The sequence below is a fragment of the Mandrillus leucophaeus genome, unplaced genomic scaffold (genome assembly GCF_000951045.1).
Source record: "Mandrillus leucophaeus isolate KB7577 unplaced genomic scaffold, Mleu.le_1.0 Scaffold199, whole genome shotgun sequence".
Lineage (NCBI taxonomy): Eukaryota > Metazoa > Chordata > Mammalia > Primates > Cercopithecidae > Mandrillus > Mandrillus leucophaeus.
In genome coordinates, this window is record NW_012102020.1 from 818,664 (window position 1) to 824,593 (window position 5,930).

Sequence of the window (5,930 nt, forward strand, 5' to 3'; positions counted from 1 at the left end):
ACAACTTCTTCCGTGTCTTCTCTAATTATTTGGTGACTTTTACTCATGTAAGTTTTTACAGATGGTGAGAAAGAGTGAAGATGTGGAATAAAACATTATAGGGAACCACTGTCCAAAAAATCTTAGTATTCAGAAAGGCCAGAAAGTACAGGGACGCCTTTCCCCTTATTTCTTGGTTGTTTCTTCCCCCAAGCTGTCAGTTCCTCAGCCTGGCATCTAGTACCCGCAGTCCATCCCTCCTCCCTCATCCTTAACTACGTCCCTTACTCAGCCCTCCACCCTTCCAAACTACATCTGTAGAGCATATTTTGTGCTTTTCCTACCCTGTTCTCTTTGTCTCTCTGTCTGTTTTGTTTCGTTTTTGAAATAGGGTCTTGCTCTTTTGCCCAGGGTGGAGTGCAGTGGCGTGAACATGGGTCACTGCAGCCTTGACCTCCTGGCTCAAGTGATCCTCCCCTCTCAGCCTCCCAAGTAGCTGGGTCTACAGGCTTGCGCCACCATGCTTAGCTAATTTTTTAAGTTTTAAATTGTTTGTAGAGATGGTATCTGGCCTGTGCCCTGGCTGATCTTGAGCTCCTGGCCTCAAGTGATTCTCCCACCTCGGCGTCTCAACGTGCTGGGATGACAGGCGTGAGCCACTGCACCTGGTCTCTCTTGTTAATAATGTTATGCCATCTGAAAAGTTCTTTTTTTTTAAATCTTTTTGAGACAGAGTCTCACTCTGTTGCCCAGGCTGGAGTGCAGTGGTGTGATCTCAGCTCACTGCAACCTCCTCCTCCTGGGCTCAAGTGATCCTCCTGCCTCAGCCTCCCAAGCAGCTGGAATTTCAAGCATGCGCCACCACATGTGGCTAATTTTGTATTTTTAGTAGAGATAAGGGTTCACCATGTTGGCCAGGCTGGTCTTGAACTCCTGACCCTCAAGAGTTCCGCATGCCTTAGCCTCCCAACGTGCTGGGATTACAGGTGTGAGCCACCGTGCCTGTCCTATTTCTATCTGCTCTTCTTAGAAGACACCATTTTTTGAAGGGAAGGAATATCTTCATAAAAGTAATACATGCTCATTGTAATAAAGCTAGACAATACAAAAAAGTATCCATAAGGGTTTTTTTTGAGATGGGAGTTTTGCTCTTGTTCCCTAGGCTGGAGTGCAGTGGCGTGATCTCAGCTCAGTGCAAACTCCATCTCCCAGGTTCAAGTGATTCTCCTGACTCAGCGTCCCGAGTAGCTGGTATTACAGGCATGTGCCACCACGCCCGGCTAATTTTTGTATTTTTAGTAGAGACGGGGTTTCTCCTTGTTGGTCAGGCTGATCTCGAACTCCCGACCTCAGGTGATCCATCCACCTCGGCCTCCCAAAGTGCTGGGATTACAGACATGAGCCACTGCGCCTGGGCCCTTAAAGTTTTAAAATATTAACCAAAGGCAGTTACTATTTAATATTTGTGTTTACTGTTTTTTCTGAATTTAAGTTTTAGAAATTAAAAAATACAGAAAAGTACAAAGAAGAAAATAGCAATCCTGTGTATTTCCATCATCCAGAATTAACTGCTGTTAGTATATTAGCATTTTTGTTTTTAGACTTTTGAATGAAAGTTCATTGTTAAGATTTTTTGTAAAAAAATGGTACACATTCATTATACAAAATTTAAACACTAGAAAAATAAAATGAGAAAAATCACCTGAATGCCACCACCAATAAACAATCATTAATATTGGTCGGGCACAGTGGCTCATGCCTATAATTCCAGTACTTTTGGAGGCCGAGGCGGGCAGATCTCTTGAGCCCAGGAGTTCAAGACTGTCCTGGCCAACATGGCAAAATCCTGTCTCTTACAAAAAATACAAAAATTAGCCAGGCTGGTGGTGTGCACCTGGAGTCCCAGCTACTTGGGTGGCTGAGGTGTAAGGATCACCTGAGCCCAGGGACAGAGATTGCAGTGAGCCAAGATCATGCCACTGTGCTATAACCTGGGCGACAGAGTGAGACTCTGTCTCAAAAACAAAACAAAACAAAACAAAAACTAGGCGAACATTACAACAGACTTCTTTTCTACATTTTATATATATATGTGGACAAATGACAATGGGATATTGTAGACCTGTTTCCCATAGTCATGTCATATTCATTCTGTAACTGGATCAGTTTTCTCCTGTTGAGTCCCTTGACCATGTCATTTTCATGGTTGAGTTCTTGATTTCTTTTCTTTTTTTGAGGCAGAGTCTTTCTCTGTCACTCAGGCTGGAGGGCAGTGGTGTGACTTCAGATCACTGCAGCCTCGGCCTCCCGGGCTCAAGCGATTCTCCTGCCTCAGCCTCTGAAGTGGCTGGGAAGAGTTCTTTCTTTCAGCTCTTAGATGATGAGATCTTGTTGTAAGTTGTTTTCAGAAAGGACTCAGAAATGCTGTCTTCCCTGGGTTCTTTCGTGTTTGAGAGCGCCTGCCTTTTGCCTTTAAAGTAGAATATACTATGGGCCAGGCGCGGTGGCTCATGCTGGTAATCCCGGTGCTTTGGGAGGCGGAGCCAGGCGGATCACCTGAGGTCAGGAGTTTGAGACCAGCCTGGCCAACATGCTGACACCTTGTCTTTACTAAAAATACAAAAATTAGCCGGGCGTGGTAGTGGGCACCTGTAATCCCAGCTCCTTGGGAGGCTGAGGCAGGAGAATCACTTGAACCTGGGAGGCAGAGTCTGCAGTGAGCCAAGGTAGTGCTACTACACTCCAGCCTGGGCAACAGAGCGAGACTCCATCCCCCGCCTCCCCCCGCAAAAAGTAGAATATACTTTGGATAAATATATTTTTGAGGTAATAATTTGTTTTCTTGACTCTTGTGCTTCATTGCCTTCTCACATTCAGTGGTAACTTGTCTGTCAAGAAATCTGAGCCCAGCTTGATGTTCTCTGCTTAAGGAATCCTCACCTTTGGCTGGACGTGGTGGCTCACGCCTATATTCCCAGCACTTTGGGAGGCCTAGATGGTTGGGTTACCTGAGGTCAGGAGGTTTAGACCACCCTGAATGATATGGTGAAACTCCGTCACTACTAAAAATACAAAATTTAGTGGCCAGTCGTGGTGGCTGACACCTGTAATCCCAGCACTTAGGGAGGCCAAGGTGGGCAAATCACTTGAGGTCGTGAGTTCGAGATTAGCCTGACCAACATGGAGAAACCTTGTCTCTACTAAAGATACAAAATTAGCTGGGCATAGTGGTGCATGCCTGTAATCCCAGGCTGAGACAGGAGAATCGCTTGAACCCAGGAGGCAGAGGTTGCAGTGAGCCGAGATCGCGCCATTGCACTTAAGCCTGGCCAACAAGGGCAAAACTCTGTCTCAAAAAGCAAAACAAAACAAAAATTATCCGGGCGTGCTGGTCTCAAACTCCTGACCTCAGGTGACCCACCCATCTCAGTGTCCCACAGTGCTGGGATTTCTTGGGAGGCTGAGACAGGAGAATTGCTTGAACCTGGAAAGTGAAGGAGGTTGTAGTGAGCCGGGATCGTTTCACTGCACTCCAGCCTGGCGACAGAGCGAGCCTCTGTCTCAGTAAATAAATAAATAAAAAATAAATAAAGAATCCTCATCTTCACCTTTATACTCAGTAGCTTTTCTAAAGATTCTGACTTTCTAATGAGTGTTTTATAGCTTTCAATCTGCAGACTTTATTCTTTCCACATAAAGGAAATTTCCTTACATCTCTGAATATGTTTCCTATTCTACTTGTTACTTCCTTGTCTTCAGGACACCAAATATTGTTAAGTTAAGCCATCTTTGCCTTCTATATTTATTAGTTTTTCTTTGCCATAATTTCTTTTTTCTTTCTTTCTTTTTTTTCGAGACAGGGTCTCACTCTGTCGGCCAGGCTGGAACGCAGTGGTGCAGTCTTGGCTCACTGCAGCCTCAAGCAGTCCTCCCATCTCCGCCTCCCAAGTAGCTGGGACTACAGGCGCTGCCACCACGCCTGGCTAATTTTTGTATTTTTTGTAGAGACGGGGTTTTGCCATATTGCCCAGGCTTCTTCCTTTTCTATTGCCATTTACTCATGATTTTCTTAAACCAGTAATTGTTTTCATTTGTGTCTTTTTTCTTGCCATTTGAATTTATTGGTTCTGGAATGATCTTTTCTGGGTGTTCTGTTTGTTCCCCAGGGCCGTGGTCTTTCTTTTCATCTGTTTATGTTGCTTAATAACCTGATTGAGGCCGGGCGCGGTGCCTCACGCCTGTAATCCCAGCACTTCGGGAGGCCAAGGCGGGCGGATTGCCTGAGCTCAGGAGTTCGAGAACCACCCTGGGCAACATGGTGTAACTTCGACTCTACTAAAAGACAAAAAATTAGCCAGGTGTGGTGGTGCACCTCTGTAGTCCCAGCTACTTGGGAGACTGAGGCAGGAGAATTGCTTGAACCCAGAAGGTGGAGGTTGCAGTGAACTGAGATTGCATCACTGCAGTCCAGCCTGGGCGACTTAGGGAGACCCTGTCTCCAAAAAAACAAAAACAAAACAAAACAGGCCAGGTGAGGCGGCTCATACCTGTAATCCCAGCACTTTGGGAGGCCAAGGTGGGTGGGTCACTTGAGGTCAGGAGTTCGAGACCAGCCTGGGCAACATAGTGAAACCCTGTCTCTACTAAAATACAAAATTTAGCTGGGCGTGGTGGTGCGTGCTTGTAATCCCAGCTACTTGGGAGGCTGAGGCACGAGAATTGCTTGAGTCTGGGAGGTGGAGGTTACAGTGAGCCGAGATCTCGCCATTGCACCCCAGCCTGGGCGACAAGAGCAAAACTCTGTCTCCAAAAAAAAAAAAAATCCATAACCTGATTGAGTTCTTGTTTCACTGAATTTATAAGCTTACATTGTTCTAGTATTGTGAAGTAAATGTGAGGAATAACTCTTTGTTCGTTGATTTGTATTATTTTCTAGGTTGAGTTTTTTCTTTCTTTTCTTTTTTTTTTTTTTGACGGAGTTTCGGTCTTATTTCCCAGGCTGGTGTGCAATGGTGCGATCTTGACTCAAGGCAACCTCCGCCTCCCGGGTTCAAGCGATTCTCCTGCCTTAGCCTCCCAAGTAGCTGGGATTACAGGCTTGCACCACCATGCCCCGCTAATGTTGTACTTTTAGTAGAGATGGAGTTTCTCCAGGTTGATCACCGTGCCCAGTCAAATTTTTTCTGTTACACAACTCCCTCCCTCCCTTCCTTCCACTTGAAGTTTCTTTCTTTTCTAAAATATTTTTTGAAAAATTATTTTGTGGACCGGGTGCGATGGCTCATGCCTGTAATCCCAGCACTTTGGGAGGCTGAGGCAGATGGATCACCTGAGGTCGGGAGTTTGAGACCAGCGTGACCAACATGGAGAAACCCCATCTCTACTAAAAATACAAAATTAACTGGGTGTGGTGCTGCATGCCTGAAATCCCAGCTACTCAGGAGGCTGAGGCAGGAGAATTGCTTGAACCCAGGAGGCGGAGTTTGCGGTGAGCTGAGATCGCGCTATTGCACTTCAGCCTGGGCAACAAGAGTGAAACTCTGTCTCAAAAAAAAAAAAATTGTTTTGTGAAGATGGTGGTCTTGTCATGCTGCCTAGGCTGGTCTTGAACTCCTGGCCTCAAGAGATCCTCCTACCTCAGCCTCCAAAAGTGCTGGGATTACAGACGTGAGCCATGGCACCCAGCAGTAGCTTGTTCTTCTTTGTTACTCTTTTGTTTTTGCGACTGCATCTTTGTTTATTGCCATTTGGCTGCATTTCATTTTGTGGTGGCCATACATCATAATTGCTCTGATACGATGGGGGGGATTTTTAATTGCTGTGATATGATGGGGGGATTTTTAATTGCTGTGATATGATGGGGGGGATTTTTAATTGCTGTGATATGATGGGGGGATTTTTAATTGCTGTGATATGATGGGGGGGATTTTTAATTGCTGTGATATGATGGG

The 5,930-nt window shown here is 45.6% G+C and overlaps 1 protein-coding gene across 1 annotated transcript in view; it reads left to right on the forward strand.

Moving 5' to 3' along the window:
• Window positions 1-5,930, forward strand: part of TCTEX1D2 (Tctex1 domain containing 2) — a 35,496-nt gene that overhangs the window by 1,887 nt on the left and 27,679 nt on the right. The gene's annotated exons all lie outside the window — the stretch shown is intronic.